This window comes from Anguilla rostrata, chromosome 4 (genome assembly GCF_018555375.3).
Source record: "Anguilla rostrata isolate EN2019 chromosome 4, ASM1855537v3, whole genome shotgun sequence".
Lineage (NCBI taxonomy): Eukaryota > Metazoa > Chordata > Actinopteri > Anguilliformes > Anguillidae > Anguilla > Anguilla rostrata.
The window spans coordinates 59,159,009-59,179,685 of record NC_057936.1 but is presented as its reverse complement, the minus strand read 5'-3'; the positions used below and the strand labels follow the sequence as shown (position 1 = coordinate 59,179,685).

Here is a 20,677-nt window from a genome sequence, read left to right as displayed (position 1 = left end):
CAGTCAAGATTAGAATAGATAAGTTACCACTCTCATTTGTCGATAAATACTGCTGCAGACTGGAGTAGTTTCACAACTTTAGAAAGAGTAGGCGTGTGTGTGTGTGCTTGTGCGCGCGCGCGTGTTTGTGTGTGCATGCACTTTCCCTCATTCCTTTCATTTTCATTCAAATATGAATGACTGCTGGATGCCAGCCAATAAAAACTCAGCCTCTGGTTTCGCTGTTGTCGAAGGTAGGCAGGCAGATTATATATAAAGCAATGGAGCAAGATACTGATGCACAGACACAGCTGAGACAGAACAGGATGGAGACAAGTGTGTTCATTGGAAGCTCAGAGGACCCCACTGTCCCCTACAGCTCATCTGGACCCAACAGCTCCCAGCCATCCTACACAAAGCACTATATACTGGTCATACTGGTGGTGCTGGCCACAGCTGGGATCTCTGCTGGCATAACCTTCTACTGTACCCAGGTAATTATTAGTGTTAATATTTGCATTATATTTTTTAAGGCAATTTTGTAATTATTATTATTATTATTATTATCCATTACATTAGATACATTAAAAAATGAAGTCCCAAAGTTTAGATGTATTCACAGGTCAGTACTATATTGCAAAATGATTTTCTTATAGTTTCATGGTTTAAATAAAAAAAGTAAAAATAAACACTGTGTGAGTTACTTTTATTTGGAAAGCGATCACTTTAGTCATACATTTTGTTCAACGAGATGTACAGTGCAGCCCGCATTTATTTGCACAGCCACGCAATGTATGTTGTTATGGCTCTGTACTCCAGCACATCGGATTTGAAATGAAACAATGAACATGGAGGTATTTACATTCATGTTGGCCCTTTCTATACATCAGTGGTCTCCAACCCTGGTCCTGGAGAGCTACAGGGTCTGCTGGTTTATGTTTTCACCTTAAAATCAGCACCCAATTGAGACCCAAGACACCAGGTGAGTTAACTGTGTAATCAACTGTTCTACTTGATTCATGAAGTGCAGAGTCACTATGAAAACCAGCAGACCCTGTAGCTCTCCAGGACCAGGGTTGGAGACCACTGCTATACATAGTCCCATCCCCCCATTTTGGGGGAACAAATGGCATTGGACAATTGGCTGCTCAGCTCTTTCTCAGCTGTTTCATTAGTGCATGCACAAGAAAGCAAGTAAAAGATCTGGGGTTGATTCTTGGCGTGGAATTTGCATTTGGAGTCTTCCGGTTGTCTCTGAACATAAGGACCAAATAAGTGTCAATGCCAATAAAGCAGGCCATCATGTCTGTTTGCCATTATGTCAGGCACGTCAAAATCAACTGTTTGGTGTGTGTGTATGTATATACAGAAGCAAGAATGCACTGATGAGAAGACTGGCTTGCAGATGACTGGAAGCAAAGTTTCTACTGGATGCAACAACCACACCACAAGTAAATGGAAAAGAAACATTATACGTGAGTGCCATTCAGCTTTTTCCTTATTTTCTTTCTAAATAGAAAAATGTGGCAGGAAAGGGGAGAGCTAGTGTGTCTGATCCCACTGTTAACAAAAAAAACATTTGTTTTTATATTTATTTAGCAGTCGCTCTTATCCAGAGTAATTTAAAACATGGTAGATACAGTAAGGTTAGATTAGCACCATACATACAAACATACCACAACAGTATGAACAGAAGCTATACAAGTCCTTGTTTTAAGAGACAACCCTGCAATAAACTTATTACAAAGCTGTAAGCACAGAAATTAACATCAACCTTTGGGTGTCATTTTCTGAATTTTGATTAATCACGTCCTTGCCATGATGGTTTCCCATCAGTATTTTTAATGCATTTCCGAGATACGTGGATCATACAACTACAGAATTCAGGAAATTTAGCTTGATATGCCACAAAAGAAAACAATGGCTAGAAATACAGGTATGTAGTCAAAGAAGCATAAGCTGATGTTATGCATGAAACAGGTGCATGTAAATGGAACTGTATGATTAATTGTCCTTTTGTTATCCAATCCCAGATAAACACGAAGGCGTTTATGAGGTTTTCACTGTGCCAAAAGATGGGAATTACTTCATCCATGGCCTAATTTGGAAGTCAGAAGAGAAGCAGAAAAACCCGCCAAATGATTTTGTCTGGCTTTTGAAGAAATTGAGAAGCGATGATGAAATTGCTAACACAACATTCTGTGACAACCGTGCTTCTTTTGCCTGTGAATTACAGAATATGAAGAAAACCACAAAGATACATGTTAAAATTAACATGGGGAAGCCTAATCTAGAAAAGACCGTGTTTCACATTTATGAACTTTAAAGGGACAAGGGATTTTGTTCCACGATTTCAAACTTGGGCTGGGGCATCTGTGGACTTCAGAAGAGGGGCAACAGGTATTCTACACCCTAGTAGCTCACCTGGCACAGCATCATGCTCCACATTGTGACTGTAACTGAATGTGAACGTGATACTGAACGTGAATGTAACTGGTGCAAAAACAGCCTGCATGGTCTGGTGTACTCTGTACCTCTGTGCACAATGTAGACACACTACCGTGTGCACACTGAGACTGAATATGGGCAACATTAATCTCTTCACTGACAAGAGTATGGAATCATGTTGTTCATGTTAAAATCTTAAAAACTTATACAGAGCGGAGGGTCCCTAATGTGATCAATTTAATATCAATTTTTTTCTCTAATATGCGATCCTGACAATACCCAAACCAATGTGAAAGTCATTAGAATAAATTTAAAGAGGGTACTTTGTGATTTGTATTTGTTATGTACACACACTGATTGGAAGTAAATTGAATAATAAAAAATAATCAAAAGGCAAATGTAATTTCATACATGTATGCCTTTAAGAGGGCTTCACATATATTGTTAAGATAAGAGTAATATATCTTGAGTGTCACTGTATTTAATACATGCCACACACACACACACACACAGGGCTACAGTGCACATGGGTAACAGACACATTAAGACACAATAAGTGGTGCCTTAGGGATATCTGTGAGTGTGTTACCATCCAGGATGTTATAATGCAATCTTACCAATGCAAATCCTGCTGTATGAATGGATATGTACGTAACATTATGTACACATTTTATATGAGCCCCTGTGTTGCATACTGCTCACAAAACAAAAATAAAAATTTTAAAATGCTGGTGTCCACTTGAAGAATCATTTGTGTTTCATTACAGATGTAAAGACTTATACTGTGGATGGAGTTCCAGTCATACTACTTTAATTGTTTCACTTACAGCCACACATTTTAAATATAGCTGCAAGTAGCGAATCCTAGGGTCCAAGAATCAAAAGCAACAATTTGCCTTTGGTTATGTTTTGGGCATGCACGGCTGCCACAGGTACTGGATCACAATCAAATATTTTTTCAAAGAAAAATACCTGACTGGCCAAGTCATTCACCTGATCTGAATCCGACTGAACATGCATTTCAAATGCTAAAGAGAAAACTAGCCCCTGAAACAAGCAGGAGATGAAAACGGCTGCAGTACAGGCCTGGCAGAGCATCACCAAAAAAGTTACTCTGATGCTGAGCACCTGATGATGTTCATGGGTCACAGACTTAAAGCAGTCATTGCATGCAAAGGATATGTGACAAAGTGCTAAACATGACTATTTTAATTTGTCTAACATTAATATATCCCAGACGTTATGGTGCCCTGAAATGCTGGCTATGTATACAAAGTGCTGTCATTTCTACATGGTGAAACAAACGTGCAAAAAATACCCTTAAATAAAAGCTGACAGTGTGCACTGTAACCATATGTAAATTGACACCAGTCGTTGCATTATCATGGCAGATAGAGACGTGTGGCTTTTCATTTCCTGTTCTTTTTTTTTTTTACCCTCCCCACTGTTGGATCCCTTCCTCATTGTAGGTAGATTTTTCCATCGAAAATGAAACTGCCTGAGTGACTGTTGCATAAGCATTCATATGCAGACATGTTAAAGTCGACCAGACGGAATGTGAAAATGGAAGCCAACTGGAGAATATGACATCATGGCACAGCACGCATATGCCAACAAAAAAAAAATTGTACTCATGTCACTAGACTGTGATGTGTGACATCAAAATATTTAGGAGTTAGTAAGAATCCCAGTCAACTTGGCCTCCACCCATTGGCTGGGTCTCTGCACACTGGCAGAGGATATATGGCTGTTTTATGAGCTAATAGCTTAAGGTAAAGTATTTTATTTATTTAGCAGATTAGTTTTTATCCAGTGTGACAGGATACACATGGTGCAACACAAGCTTCCAGAACAAGGGTATAAGGTGTGGAAAAGTAAACATATCAGATGAAAGCTGAGAACTGAAGCATACACACAACGCCGATCAAAATGGTCATAAAGTTAACTTGTACCTTTAACGTCGTAGATAAGAAAGAGTCTGAGGCCCTGTTCAGACCTGCACTTTGTATCCAGATTGTGTCTAGATTCAATCGAGACGGATGTCAGTTCACACCTGGCATCAGAATACGCCTCCACGTGCATCTCGAGCACAGACTGTATAAAAATAGGTCTTGAGTGTCCACTTGTGATCGGATGTCACGTCCCCACTCAATATGCAAATAAACACGTACATCATTTCCGTTTGCAAAGACCAAATGTGTTGTTGTTTTCAACCGGCGAGAGGCAGCAATGCAATACCTGTGCCAGCCTAGTCTGTCGGAAATTAAAAGAAGAAGATTAAGAATAAGTTTGCAAAGACCTTGGCGGGCAAAATCAAAACAAAAACAGACTGGGTCTATTCCTTGGCGTGTTCCAGGCAAACCAAATCGCCAAAGATGTTTGACGCACTAGTAATATGTCTCTATGCGTTTTTCGAAATTTTCAAACGTCGTGGACAAAGCCAGCTTACGAACCAACCAAAATGATACAGTTCTATCCGCTTCTGTTTCGCTCCAGAAAACGATGTCAGATAGGTATATCAGCAAACATATGGCGTAGCTATGCCCAAAAGTCCTCAATAATAATAGTATTTTTCAAGAAATTACGAAAAATCATTGACAACATTTCTTTAGGTGCAGCGTATTTTACTGCTACCACAAAGTGAATGCTTATACTCTCACCTACTGAATAAATGAATTGTCAATCAAGCCAGACTGTACTAAAAAGGACAACAACGCCGTAAACAACACTTGTGGTATTACGCACAGCTATTTTGTAAGGTACCCAGGCATCACAAATGCCTGTATATTTCACATAACGGGTTGTCCAAGACAATATATGACCACTCAGTCTCAAAAGGGACATCTCTATCCGTAAAACCAATGGTAAGGTTGTATATTTAGTCCCAGATATTGACTGTAGAATGATATGGTATCATTTTTTAAAACTTTGTCTCGTTTATCTCGTTATTCAGTGTGTCTTCTTCTTGTTGTTTCGCACTTTAATATGACGCCGTTGGCGCGCGAATGAGTACGTACTTCCGCTTACGCAGAGGACGTCAGTTGACTAGACGGTCCTTCAATGTGGCCCAGGACGCATTCGAGTACACACTGCTAAAAGAATGTGGCCATATGCGACCCAGACCACCTTCGAATGTGGTCTGTCTGAGTGATCGGATCTCAGTGCATCTTGGGTGCATTCACACCTGCAGTTAGAGCTGTCCACTTGCGATCGGATCACCCAAGACGCAATTTAATGCCAGGTCTGAACAGGGCCTGAGACAAGTCCATAAACAATACTTTAAATCTCACTAAAACGTTGATGTTTAGATTTCACTTCATAATGCACGTTTCTAGCATGGTTTATGTATTAAGGGCACGTATTAAGGGCCTACCTGAATCTGTAAGCAATACCCAACCGACTTTGACCTGATCCTGACCTAAGCCCAAGAATATTAATTTCTTCCCATAATCCCAGACATAATGAATGGCAAAGCACCTGTTTTTTCTTTAAAACATGGTTTGTTATGCGAGTCTGAATTTTAAAAAAGCATTGTTGTTTATATTTCCAAAACACAAAATCAAATTTCCTGGGGTCAATTGTAGTGTGCTAAGCATGAGTTTAAACATCGACTCACAAGCAGCTAAAACAGTTTTCCTACCAATATTTGCTAGCTAAGCTCATCGGTTAGATGATTTAGTTACTTAGCTAGCTATCACTAACAAGTAATACATTATTAATTGTATATTTCCCTTTATGTTTTGCTCAACTAAGCTAGTTCCTCCTAGGTCTCTGCTTCAGATCATTTGGTTACTGACTTGCGTCTGCACATGCGTATCTTAAGGCTGACCAGCCCCCTTAATGAAACTGCATTTCGGTTTTTCGCAGTGTAACTTTGTGTTCTTCAATAATATTTTAGAATTCCAAGTGCATGCAGGTTCAGCTTGTACACTTGTATTTCTGATTCGTACTTGGCTTAACAAAAAGGTTCGTGAAGCTTAAATTATAAATTATTTCCTTTTTCCCCAAGCAAAATCTGATGCACTAACACGGATCACAGACACAAACACAATTTTGACAGCAGAAAAATTGCATTTATATGGCTTCAGAAGGGGATTCAAAACTGGATCAAACATTCAAAGTGAAACTTCTATCATCGCCAGCATTATATTACCAGCAGTACTGTCATACCTTTGAAATATGACCAAAGTCCCAGTATACGAATGAATTATATCTTTAAATATTATAATGTCCATAAATGTATTTTTATTGTAGACCACTGTTGCACTCTTTCTGTTGTCGGCTGAAATAAAGGAGCTAGAAAGAGTGAAAGTAGAGTAGAAGCATGACTCATCAAAAGGTAGTTAAACACAGGTCAGTTTCAGGTCAACACAGTGAGGAGCTCCCTGTGAATTACACTGCTATAAAACCACATAGCCTACAACCTTGGTGTAATTGACATGTTCCTTAAACTGACCAAGTGGATGGAGGTCATAATATTATAGTCTTCACCATGATGCAATGTGGAATGGGGAAACAAGGGTTGCAACAGTTGATGCATCTATTGTGGGAGTTAGAGGCTATTAGGTTAGATGCTTCGGATGAAGAAAATGTAATGGTATGAACACAGACAGCGTTCATTAAGTGACTATAGCTCTTCCAGTTATAACAATGTGGAATATATGCTGAGGTCATGCAGAAAAATTTCTCAATATTGCAATATTTGTTTCTAATTAATTTGTTAATATTGTGTCATATCCTAATTTGATTGCCTGTGTGTGAATAAGAGAATAAAAGTTATTTTAAACCTAAACAATTAGCTAAATTAAGTGTCAGAATTTATCTTGAGCGATATGAGCATTTATTTTGATGTCAAAATGACCCAAAACAACACCAATGCATTGAGTTAATGTTATGTTTACTATGATTTCCACATAAAAGTAGGAAAATTAATGAAAAATCTAATGGAAAAAATTAGGTTAACCACGTTTTTATAGTCAGTAAACCCTAAATGGGTTCAAACTGACCCTAAACATAATAGGAGGGTTAACATGGTCATATAGTTAAGTTCACTGTAAATATCCATTGAAAAGCCATTGTCACTTAGCTTTTTTTGTGGCCATTTTTGTTTCTAGGGGGCTTGAGTTTTCTTGAATCCACCCAGTAGCTTTGTTTTTCTTCTGTGAACAACCTTGACAAATCAGATCGTCCTAAGCTGTTCAGCCATTGCAGTCATTTTCTCTGTATCCTCACGCACATTTGCTGCCCACAGACAGAATTGCTCATTTCCAGCACCGAGAATGCAGCACACATCAGTACTTAGTCCAGGTCCCCTCGGGTTTGGCTCTGTTCATTTCGATACCAGTTCCTTATTCTAAGTATTGCACTTATTTGGTAGGTTTCATGTTCTCTCTAGCAAGAAGGCTGCTTAGAAATATTTCGTTCAGTGCTGGCTTGATCCAAGTGGGCCCCATCAGAGGTCCCACAGCACACTAAGGACAGAATCACACTTTGGTGGGGAAGTTCCAATAATTCACCCATGTTCTTCCACATGTCCTTACAAACATATACCCTGTGTCTTTAATTTGTTCTAAAAACTAAATGCCTATTTTAAATATCATTATATTACATTAAATTTATTTGGCAGACGCTTTTATCCAAAGATCATTTCTGCGAAAAATCTCGCATATAATTTTACATACTAAATCCCTTTTAAATTTCTACCTAGCTGGTTTAATCTCAGTTTTTGTGGACAAGTCATACATTTCACTTATTATCAACCGAGTCCCAGAGGACAACAGGGGAGATGTTTTTGGTACTTCAGTATGATGATGAAACCTTTCTGGAACTTAATCTAGTGTGAACACACTTTCTTGGGGTAATATTTGGTGTTTGAGTACTTATCTAATCCTGGAAACTGAGTCAGATCTGATTGAAGAGCGACAGCAACAGTTTTCTCTGGGTTCTTTTTTGAAGGTCAGAAAATACCCTGCCCTCCCACTGTGCTATTGTATTTTTATTAGGGCCTGTTACATTATGTTTCATCTATGGATATGCTTGGGGTATGAAATGAATCAACAATCTACTGTATTTTAGCTTCAATGCTTTAAATGCTTTGTCATCATTGTACTTTTGAATCTTCTGAGCTTAAAAACAGAGAGGAGATCAAAGCCTTTAACGGCAATCTGTGATTTATTGTAAATGATTTCTTCTATAAACATACAAACTTCCAACTTTCCGGTTAACGTAGGACGGTCTGTTGTCCCCCCAAATGTTGTTGAATAAAAAGTGAAAAGAGTTTGCTGATTCCTTTCGACATGAAATGATAGCTGCCTCATCCAGTATGTGAACAGTACTCTGTGTGGTGGAAAACCCCATTCGCAGCAAGGAATTGGGCAGCTTAGTCGATTCCCAGCAGTGGTTCACTGTATCAGCCTGGTGAAAATTCAGTCCAGCATTAAATGTGCCAGGGGTTTAGTACACAATGCATGGCCTACTCAGAAAAAGCAGGGGCATGAAGATGGGTGAGAGCAGGGAGAGGCTGTGGGGAAGCTTAGCCTATTAGCAAGGGGGCATCATCAAAATCAAACTACTATACTTGGCACCAGCCTTCTGAAACTGTGTAGCAATCTGCGTTTAATCTACCTGATGGTAAATATGATTGCTGTGAAAGAAAGTGACATTCTCATATTCTCATGCTACTCACCAACAGTCCTGAATTAACTGTGAGAGGCCACAAACCTTTACAAGGGGCATTTGTCCATTTTCTGTATTTGTGTCAGAAAATGTCTGAATACCTTGGCTAGCTCTCACGTAGCCTTTCAATAGGTTTTATGGAATGTGAGTGTTCACAATAATCTCGGTGTTTCTCAACGGGAGGAGATTGATATCCAACAGCACCCTTAGCAGGAGTCACAAAGCACACTCTATTGAATGCCCAGTCATGTTCACAGACATGTCATTTCAGGAGGGTGCACTCAACCGTGGTGTTGTTTATGGCCAGTTAAAAGTACCTTTACGGTTGTGGAATTTTGGTCGAAATCGTAAGTCCTTGGGTTGTTTAGTTTATCCTATTATACAGTTTGTGCAACACGTCAGGTTTACAGTTGCCGGTGGATATCCCTGCAGTACTGAGGCCATTTAGGGTTACCATACCCCTACCACTACCCCTGCATCGCAGGGCCTGCGACCATTATTTTCATTAAGGAAGGGAAACCTGATTGAGGATAATAAGAACTGCTGAACCTTTGCAGAATATTACTTGCTGTAGCTAGAATCATTTTTATACCATTGCTTGGATCAATAACAGTTATGCATTTGTAGCCATGTTTTAACAGGAATGTTAAAGTTGAAATTACGTGGGCTGCAGTGTCCGAAAATGGGGGAGTAAGTATTGAATGACTGCGTGCCTGTGGGTCAGTACTATAAAGGTGATATGGGGGTGGCCAAGAGAGCAATTCGAAAAAGAACGCCTTTCAGACAAACTAAGAACACTAAAGGTGCAGACAAGCTGCCTCTGTGGGAGAAAATGCGTGCTCTTTGTGGCCAGGTTCTTAATGCTATTAGTACACATGGAATTTTTTATGTTATACGTGGCAACGGTGACGGATACCTGTGGTCAAGTGCAGCAGTCTGATCGGGGATCTGGGAGCTTGGAAGACCTACAGAGAACAAATACATTTTTGTTTAAAATAATAAATAAATAAATAAATAAATAAATAAATAAATAAATAAATAATAAATGGCAAAAAAATGAAGCTTTTAATGGTCTTAACAACAAATCATTGGTCAGAAAATTAGCAAGAATTTAAAAAATGCACTCCTGAGACCTCCTGTGCCACCATTAGCTTGTTTACTTTTGCTGCAGTGAACTGTTTGGGGAAAAGCTAGAAACAGGGAAATTCACTTTTACTGTAGACAAAATAACATAATGTCAAATAAAGGTCATGTCTTGTATTTTGTGGCATATCATTTGCATGCCATGACTTCCTGATGCCTGTGACCTGTCAACATCATCAGAGTCTGGATATCTTATTTTCAGGTTGTCCTAAAAGTGACACAAAAACTCTTTGCATTTAAATGGATCTCTATGGGAATTGGGGGGTGGGACTAGATTCAGCTGTAAATTATGTTGATACAGTATGGAACACATTTGTTGGCTGAATGGCTTTAAGTCATCAAGGGTCCAAGGTATCAAATGAGCCTCAAACCACCGTGCTGCTGCCAGATATGCAGTAGAGACTACAAGCATTGTTTCTCCTGATTCATTTTCCTGTTGAACTCAATGGAAAACATATTCAGGAGTGCCCGTGCCATATTGCCAGGAAGCTACTGTAGTTGGCAAACTTTAGTTTTCATTCTTTGCCATTGGGCACCCAAATAAAGCTGCTTGTTGGTTCACAAAACCACTGCATGTAAACTGCTTATAATATTAGACTTAGTCTCACAAGTTTGTTTCTATAAACTTGTTAATGCTATATTTGATGCTGTTTGATGTTATGGGAAAATGTTTTCCCCAATGTATTAAATATTTAACAATCATAGATATGCTTTTGGCTTCAGCCAGGGTCTTCAGGTTTCCTGCTTATCAAGTGGCACAACTAAAACTAATTTTCACCTTGAATTGTGTTGTGTGAACAAGTTACAGCCCACAAAGAAATCACCCATTTGACTCTATCACTCATTCTAAGATGTGTACTTTGCTGCTGAATTATGGAATTTAATAAATGTAGTTCTATACTAAATGTATATTCTTTAGTGTTAGTTTCTTTTGTGGTTGAATCTGGAACAAGGGTATGATGGTAAAGTGAATATGTTTAAACTAAGTAAATTCTGGGGCACAGGAAGTTCCCTTCTCCACCTTTGAGCCCTGATTTCACCCAGTAACACCTGGTGTTCTTCACTGTGGATTTCCTGTTTCTCTCAACTATGTGTGGTTATTGTGGTCAAGCCATTGGTTGTTTGTATGCATGGTTCTGCTTTGTGAGCTACAGTTGAAGTCAAATCCATTTAAACTCAGTTTTTCACAATTCCTGACATTTAATCCTAGTAAACATTCCCTGTCTTAGGTCAGTTAGGATCACAACTTTATTTTAAGAATGTGAAATGTCAGAATAGTAGAGAGAATGATTTATTTCAGCTTTTATTTCTTTCATCACATTCCCAGTGGGTCAGAAGTTTACATACACTCTGTTAGTATTTGGTAGCATTGCCTTTAAATTGTTTAACTTGGGTCAAACGTATCGGCTAGCCTTCCACAAGCTTCTCACAATAAGTTTCTGGAATTGTGGCCCATTCCCCCTGATAGAACTGGCGTAACTGAGTCAGGTTTGTAGGCCTCCTTGCTCGCACACGCTTTTTCAGTTCTGCCCACAAATCTTCGATTGGATTGAGGTCAGGACTCTGATGGCCACTCCAATACCTTGACTTTGTTGTCCTTAAGCCATTTTGCCACAACTTTGGAAGTATGCTTTGGGTCATTGTCCATTTGGAAGACCCATTTGCACCAAGCTTTAACTTCCTGGCTGATGTCTTGAGATGTTGCTTCAATATATCCATATAATTTTCCTTCCTCATGATGCCATCTATTTTATGAAGTGCACCAGTCCCTCCTGCAGCAAAGCACCCCCACAACATGATGCTGCCACCCCCGTGCTTCACGGTTGGGATGGTGTTCTTCGGCTTGCAAGCCTCACCCTTTTTCCTCCAAACATAACGATGGTCATTATGACCAAACAGTTCAATTTTTGTTTCATCAGACCAGAGGACATTTCTCCAAAAAGTAAGATCTTTGTCCCCATGTGCAGTTGCAAACTTTAGTCTGGCTTTTTTATGGCGGTTTTGGAGAAGTGGCTGAGCAGCCTTTCAGGTTATGTCGATATAGGACTCGTTTTACTGTGGATATAGATACTTTTGTACCTGTTCCCTCCAGCATCTTCACAAGGTCGTTTGCTGTTGTTCTGGGATTGATTTGCACTTTTCGCACCAAAGCACATTCATCTCTAGGAGACAGAACGCGTCTCCTTCCTGAGCGGTATGACGGCTGCGTGGTCCCATGGTGTGTATACTCGCGTACTATTGTTTGTACAGACGAACGTGGTACCTTCAGGCGTTTGGAAATTGCTCCCAAGGATGAACCAGACTTGTGGCGGTCCACAATGTTCTTTCTGAGGTCTTGGCTGATTTCTTTTGATTTTCCCATGATGCCAAGCAAACAGGCACTGAGTTTGAAGGTAGGCCTTAAAATACATGCACAGATACCCCTCCAATTGACTCAAATAATGTCAATTAGAAGTTTCTAAAGCCATGACATCATTTTCTGGAATTTTCCAAGCTGTCTATAGGCACAGTCAACTTAGTGTATGTAAACTTCTGACCCACTGGAATTATGATATATTATGAATTAAAAGTGAAATAATCTGTCTGTAAACAATTTTTGGAAAAATCACTTGTCATGCACCAAGTAGATGTCCTTACTGACTTGCCAACACTATAGTTTGCTAACATGAAATCTGTGGAGTGGTTAAAAATGAGTTTTAATGACTTCAACCTAAGTGTATGTAAACTTCCGACTTCAACTGTACCTTTTGCGAGGTGGAGGAACTAGAGCTGTTAAATTAGTATTTTTAAGATACAGTATTCATTTTCAACTTTACATACATTGTATCCATAAATGAATGTCATTTAGCTTACTCTTTCACAGTGACACAAAGTGAGAGAGCCATCTGAGTTGAAAGCGAGAGTGGCAGACCAAGCTCAGAAAACTCCCAGACATTATACGTATAACATCAGTGAAGTACTAATGTAGCTTAAGTAAGCCAACCTAGAACCAAATAAGAACAGTCAATCTATAATCACAAGTGACACTGCCTGTATAATAAAATAAAAAAAACACTTGACAATCAAAAAGCAAATGCTAGGAGGTGGCAAGTGGAGAAGGGCCAAGATGCAACCTGAGACGGGTGAGAGATTCAGCTGTTCTAACTGCTATGGAAAATTAATTTAACCAATGAGGGCCCAGTACAGGTCTGTCTGGGGCATGATGCCCAGAAACAGTCTCCTCACATGGAAGGGAATGCTATCTGCCCTGAGATTGCAGAACAGTGCAATTTTCCTGGCATGTACAGTGTGGGCTTATTGCCACAAGGTACTGCAGGGCGAACCTGATGCAAGCCATAACAGGTAGTCAATGAAATGAGGCGATGAGGAGTGTAATATAAGAAGGCATGGGGCAGTTGTAAAGGACCTGTGTATCTGTATTTTTGGTCTAGCCACAGAGGTTTGGGGGCACAGGCAGGGAGACCAGTGAGGAGGGATTCATCCTGGCATGAGAGCACCAGGGTCTGCAGCGGTTCACTGTATACCTGGGGGATGCAAGTTCACTGGTGTAGATTCCAGAGGCTCACCACAGTTTCACAAGTATATGAAGCTGGTTGCGCAAACATGAGTTTCCTCGCCGCCTAGGGCCTTAAAGGTTCTGTTCAGCAGTTAGTGCCCACGCCATATTGCCAGGATGTGGCAAATAAAGCTTCATGTTGGTTTACAAAACCGCTGCGTGTAAAATGCTTATAACATTAGACTTGTCTCAAGTTTGGAGGCACAGACAGGGAGACCAGTGAGGAGGGATTAATCCTGGCATGAGAGCACCAGGGCCTGAACTTTTACCAGAGCCCGAAATTACATTTATTTACATCACATTTATTTGCAGGCGCTTTTATCCAAAGTGATGCACAATAAGTGCATACCAGAGGTGATTGGAACAACTACAAAACACAGGTCCGGTAAGGCACAATACTCATTATGCATCATTATTCATATCCATGAACACATTAAGTCCAGTTCGTCAGGTAAGCGTGGGCTAGATCATAAAGCTATCGGTCAAACTAGGAAGCATGACAACGAGCTACAACATCAAGATAACGATACAAGTACAACATGGAAGTACTACAGGAACAAAATTAGACTGATTCAAATGATAAGAGCGACCCTAGATTGGGAGTGCCCTGCAGAGTAGTGACAGTTAGTCCAGGTACAGTCTGAGGAGATGCATCTTCAGTGGTTTGTAGAGGAACAGGGAGTTCGTTCCACCACTGGGGAGCTAGGGTGGAGAAGCTCCGTGGTTGGGACGAGCAAGAACGAGCGAGAACTAGGAGCAGCCTAGAAAAAGCCAGACTAGAACAGAATGAACATGCACACCCATGCCACAGCTCTATGCCACAGCTCCAGCAGAAATCTAGGAAAGATATAGAGTCACCCCTGGGCAGGGAAATGTTTCCAGAGGCCTAGTGAGCTCACCTGTAATTTATGTTTACGTGCTCCAACAAAATTAAAGTTCAATTCAAATAAATGATATTTTATTTGTATAGCTCTTTTTACAGAGATGCTGTCACAAAGCCACTTTACAGAAACCGAACCAAAAAGAAAAAAAACTGAACAAAAACCAGGCCTGAACCCCCCAAAAAGTGAGCCTTTGAGGTTAAAAAAAAACTCCACCAATGGGAGGGGGTAAAAACTGGGGGGAAACAACAAAAATTGATTCTAATGCCAAGCAAAATTCCTCCAACCCTGTTTTTATCGACCTTATTTCTAAATGTAGGCCTAACTGGAAAAACCCATTAATGTCTAATGTCTCCCTGCATTTTAAAATGTCCCATTGAAAAACTCCTTGTAGTTTTTAGTTAAGGTCAATTCATTATGTCAAAAAGAAAAGAGATTCTTGCCTGTCCCATAAATATGGAACATTTTTTGGTTTTATTTACTTCAGAGGAAAAAAATACAAGCAAGGAAAATTAATCATAAATCACTCAATCAAAAATCAAAAGTACTAAAGTCAGTAAACCAGAAACAGCAGAAACAGAAACAGGCAGTTTATTAGACTAAAACAAAGTAATGATAAAGACATAATATACAGCTTCCAGAAAACATAAGCAGAACACGCTGAAATATTCTATCATCTATACTATACAAATTTATTTTCATTCACTTGTGTAATGCTATGTGAAAACCACAAGTGAAAAACACAAGTTACAAAACAAGGCCTCACTTCTGAGTAACACTTGACCAGATCAAGATAGTACAGATGAAAAGAGAGAGTGCAGGACTTTTATGGCTGAAAGAAGTACATTACATTACATTTATTTAGCAGGCGCTTTAATCCAAAGTAACGTACAAAAGTGCATATCACGGTCATTGGACAACTACAAAACACAGGTTCAGTAAGGTACGATACTCATTTCGTACAGCTAACAGTGAACACTATTCTGACCTAACTGACCTGACATAGCTCAGGAGGTAAGACCGATTATCTGGCAGTCGGAGGGTTGCTGGTTCAAACCCCGCCCTGGGCGTGTCGAAGTGTCCTTGAGCAAGACACCTAAGCGCTAAAAGCGCTATATAAATGCAGTCCATTTACTAACTTATGCCAAGCCAAACAGGGGAGAAAAACAAGCTACTGTGGAGTTTTGCAGAGAAAAACGACTGGCTTGGGTTTCAAGTATGCAAAAATCACTTTATTCGAGCAGATCGCTCTGGAAAACATGCACTCAGACTGCCACGTCAGGAAGCTCTGCTCTCCCTCGCTAAACCCCCGGCTTATCTCTCCCTCCCGGCTGACGCGTCACCTGTCAGGTGAGTCTGGGAACGTGGGCGTGTTGCCACAGGGGATTCTGCCTCTCTCTGCCCCCAGTGCTCACTACACTACAATATTAGGACAAATACAAATTACAAAAACTAATTAAGAAGCATTCTTAACTGATCTTTTCCAACTCTAAGGTTGTGCAATGATTCAGTGGGACACACTTGATGTGAAAGATAAGCCATAACCCCCCAGTGTTCTGCCTCAATGAAGACATTGAAAATGGCCACTACCATTGAAAATGCAGGAAATTTTGGTTTCGTTGCATCATTTATTATAAATAATAAATGTGTAAGATGAAGGCATATACACTAGGAACAGGGTTCTCTGGGATTAAAAAAAAACATTTAATTTATTTGACTTGACAGACACTTATTGTTTGGAAATACCTATTATGCTTCTTATTTTCAGTCTAGAGAAATATATGGCTGGCCAGTTTTTCTGTGGTACAGTGAACTATTTTATTATATATTAAGAAAAAAATGTATTGAAACTGGCAACTCAAAAAACCAACATACATAATAGAAATGTGTGTATAAATAAGCAGAAATAGATTAACTGCACAAATATATAATCTTTAACTCTGTACCCTGTAGAGGTTATGTTAACTTCTCACTTAGAGATACAACAGAACATGCATTTTGACCAGGGATGCCCAAACCTTTACATATCACTGCAAATTCATAGTTGCATCTAACCATAAACCAAAACTTCATCAGGACATTCTACTGTGTGGGTTTGTATGTGTGGTTGATGGCCCTGTTCACCAAAGAAACATTGAAATTACCTAAAAGTTTTTGACAGATAAGGCTTGTGAATTTGTCAAGTGGCCCAGGAACATTGTTCTAATAGACTGTTCAATTTACTAGGTAACTAAACTAAGACTAAACTGAATTGGAAGTGACATTCAAAAATAGTATGGAAACAATAACTAATGGAAAGACAAAACTACAATTATGAGCCCTCAGGTAAACTTGTTTTCCAGGATTCATGAGTTAGGGTTCAAGTCTATGACAGTCAGCGCAGGTCTCATAATGTTTAAGTATTTCAAATTGAAATGGTGGTTACATCGCCACCAAGTGCCCAAATGTAATTTGCTGCCAATCCAATCCAAAACGGCAGCAAATTACATTAATTTGAGGATCCCTGCTGCTAGTACTTAATTGCTGGATCAGCCAGCCATTGGTACCAATGAGTTTTCCCAGAGTTCTACTTTTAATGTGAAGACTATGACAGGAGCTACATTGACGTCTCAATACCCACAGATTGCAATCTAAAGTGTTGTGCTTATTTGGGGCATTTTTGGTTGCTGAGTCATACTTTGACTTGTGAAGTAAACAGTTGAGAGTCTCAGCAACAAGTAAATAAGGGTTTCTGTGGAAAATACAGTTTTTTTTTCTTGTTCTCTGCAGTTGAGGGCAGAGGTTCGTGGAAACGACAGACAGTATGTTGGTCAGCGCCGTGCAGCCCCACCATGTCTGCAGCCTGGGGAATCCCCGAGCCCTCCAACCTCCCCTTTCATCCCGGGCCCAGATGGGGGGGAGGGGGGCGTTAGGAGCCCAGATCGCTCTCCCACAATGACTGGACTTTGAACGCTACACGGCACCTTTCCTTCCACTCGCTGTGGAGATGCAGCTACACGATAAACAGGAGGGGAAGTCCCCGCTGCAGTTGCGTCCGCGGCCAGTTCCCATCTGTGCGGTGACACCTTAACACTTACTTTGCAGTAGCGAGAGTATGTCAGATTGTCTGGAGCTAAGTAACTTTCCCTCTGGGGGTTTACAGTGGATGCACTGAGCAATGGAGGTGGGAGGGGGAGCTACCTACTAATATCACAGGCAGCGTCAGTGTGGCTGACGGTACTAGGGCTAGCGACTGTATATCTGTCATGGCTGGTTCCTGCACCTGCTCTAGTTTGGTGTGTCTCTAGGCTGTTCATTTGTTCATTTAACTATCTCAAGCGTGTGTGTGTGTATGTGTGTGTGTGTTTACAATGCAGTACTCAAAGATTTTGATCTGTTTGATAATGCCCATCACATTCTGTACAAGCTGTATAAAACATGTCCACATTGGAAATAAGTTATGAATGTATAAATATATATGAATACTCTTCTATGCAATGTAGTTTTACCCACCCGTTTTCTTATGCAGACTTAAGAAAATAGAGGTTTGCTTGCGTGATTCAAAAGTATGTACCTACCCTAAAGGTCCTGTATATGGTTGAATATATACATTCTTTAGCCTGTGATAAGTTTTAAGTGGATATGTGTACATACAAATTCTTGTGGCTATGACACATGCTATATGGGATTAGACTTAATTACACTTCAGGTCAAGTGAGAACAGAAGTCAGATTTACAGTCATAAAATTTCAGTTCGAAATGACACTGAATTGCCAATTTAAGAGAAAAATCCCCAAACCAGGAATGACAGTTTATAGACTGAACACAGCTCATGTCTGAAGAGGCTTGCTTTTTGAGCTTGGTTTCCATCTAGTGGTGATATCTATAACTGTGGTTTTTGACAGATTAATCAGCAAGTGAACCACTTTTACTACAGCTATACTACACACTGATCCATATAAATATATGTGTGAATAATTATCCACACTCATTCAATATGCTTGGATAATTACCAGCACAATGGAAAAAATATATTGAATGTGCCTGAAATCCACAAGTGCCTTCTGTTTTATATATAATTCAATAAGAAAACTCATTTCAATCATGGTTGATACGCTTTCTTTGTACAAAAGTCTGATCATGTCAACATTTTTAGACCCAGGTCTGCTGGGCTACCCACCACAAATTATGTGATAATTTTTTTTTTTTTTGGGGGGGGGGGGGGGGTTAGGGTTAGGGTTAGCTCTCCCAGTGCGTGTATGCGCAGCTCACTCTCTCTTTACCTTTAGCTTTGTTAGCCAAATTACATTGATTTTATAGGGGCTGAGAATCACCAACTGACAGCTATTTAACAAAGACACTGTTATATATTGAAAGCAAGCTTGAACACTGTCATATTTTCTTGCATGAAAATAATCAAATGTGTAATGAAATGTGCCTGCATAGGAAACCCTATGGAGAATTGCGAAAGGGTCAAAGCTTTAACTGGTGAATTTTATTGCAAGGCGATTTTAGCTAGCTAGAATGGTTAAACTTTACGCAGGTTATGGCTGTAGCAATACTTGCTAACTAGCTAGCCGGTAGGTAAACTCCTAACCCAGTGATGATTTGGAAATCTGTAAATTAGTAACATACGCATGCATATACATAGTTTAGCCTACAAAGCTATGTGAGCCGCTGTGGCCAGTTATGCTTATTTTTGTCTTTGTTGTGTAGACCTTTTAGCTATCCGTCAAGCTAGTTGTGTTGTTTGTTTTGATGACTGTTTCGAGCAGCATGCACCCGAACACTATCCGAGCTGAGCTCCATTCATGGTTCTGATGTCTACGTTACATTACATTTAGCAGATGCTCCACAGCAACTTATACAACTTTTCTTTAAAATAAATACAAATTTTACGTAGCATTTACATTGAATCCATTTATACAGCTGGATATATACTGAAGCAATGCAGGTTGTAGCAGCTTTTCTGAAATGCTCATCGCCGTATAGACAAGCTCAACTCAATTTTCTAATCACTTCGCATTTTTACCTACTTTGTCGCAGCTCTTAGATGTGTGCAGATCTTCATCCAGGCTTGGAATTCAGTTCATTGAATGAATGTAGGCTATATATTGTGTTAATGGCTTGCCGCAGATAAATAATAATAATACCCTCGAAAATAAATTAAAATTTACATAGATAAAAAGATGAAAATAAATTCGAAGTTTTCTGAATTACAAACTAAATCAAAGAGGTAAATCTTAATTAAATGATACAACTTAAGAATCTAGTAGGTAAGATTGAAAACTATATCCTTCTTGGCGTCTTGGTTCATCAGGTTCTTGACACAGGTGTTTCCTAATGAGCCCTTGGGCCTGGTTCCATTTCCAGCTGTATGACTAAACGGCCATAGGTGTCACTAACGTGGTTCGTTTTTTCTCATGACATAAATGGCTCAAACACATGGTGTTAAGTACCTTGCTCAAGGGTATAACGGCATTGTACAGCCTGGGAATTGAACCTGTGACCATTAGGGTCAGGCCCGGCCCAGGATTTTGGTGGCCATAAGCAAATCTGTTCGAGCGGGTGGAGGGGGCGAGGGGGTTCGCTTGGTAAAATCGTTCTTACATTACATTGTTATGAAATGTTCTGTTGCCATTTCATTTAAAATGTATACTGTTAGTTCCGCGATAGGGGATTACGGAAGAGGATTAGGGCAACGTGCAATTTTTTTTTGAGTTCTGACTTTAAAGTCAGAATTCTGAGTTCTGACTTTAAAGTCAGAATTCTGACTTTATTCTCAGAATCCTGACTTTAAAGTCAGAATTCTGACTTTAATCTCAGAATTCTGACTTTATTTTCAGAATTCTGACTTTAAAGTCAGAACTCAAAAAATTCCATTACCTAATCCTCTTCTAAGGATAATAACTAATTAAAAATAACGTATTTATCTAGATGAACTATGCTCGTGTGGCCCCCCCTCGTGGTCGTGTGGCCCCCCTAGTGGTTGTGGCCCTAAACAACGGCATAGACC

The 20,677-nt window shown here is 39.7% G+C and overlaps 1 long non-coding RNA gene across 1 annotated transcript; it reads right to left on the bottom strand.

Annotated features, from left to right (window-relative positions):
- Positions 1 to 668: 668 nt before the first annotated feature.
- On the bottom strand, positions 669 to 20,146 carry LOC135253814 (uncharacterized). The gene is made up of 3 exons (XR_010329691.1): positions 19,698 to 20,146; positions 10,019 to 10,067; positions 669 to 1,233 (listed from the first exon to the last, which is right to left on the bottom strand). It is a non-coding gene; the product is annotated as an uncharacterized LOC135253814 (long non-coding RNA).
- Positions 20,147 to 20,677: the final 531 nt, after the last annotated feature.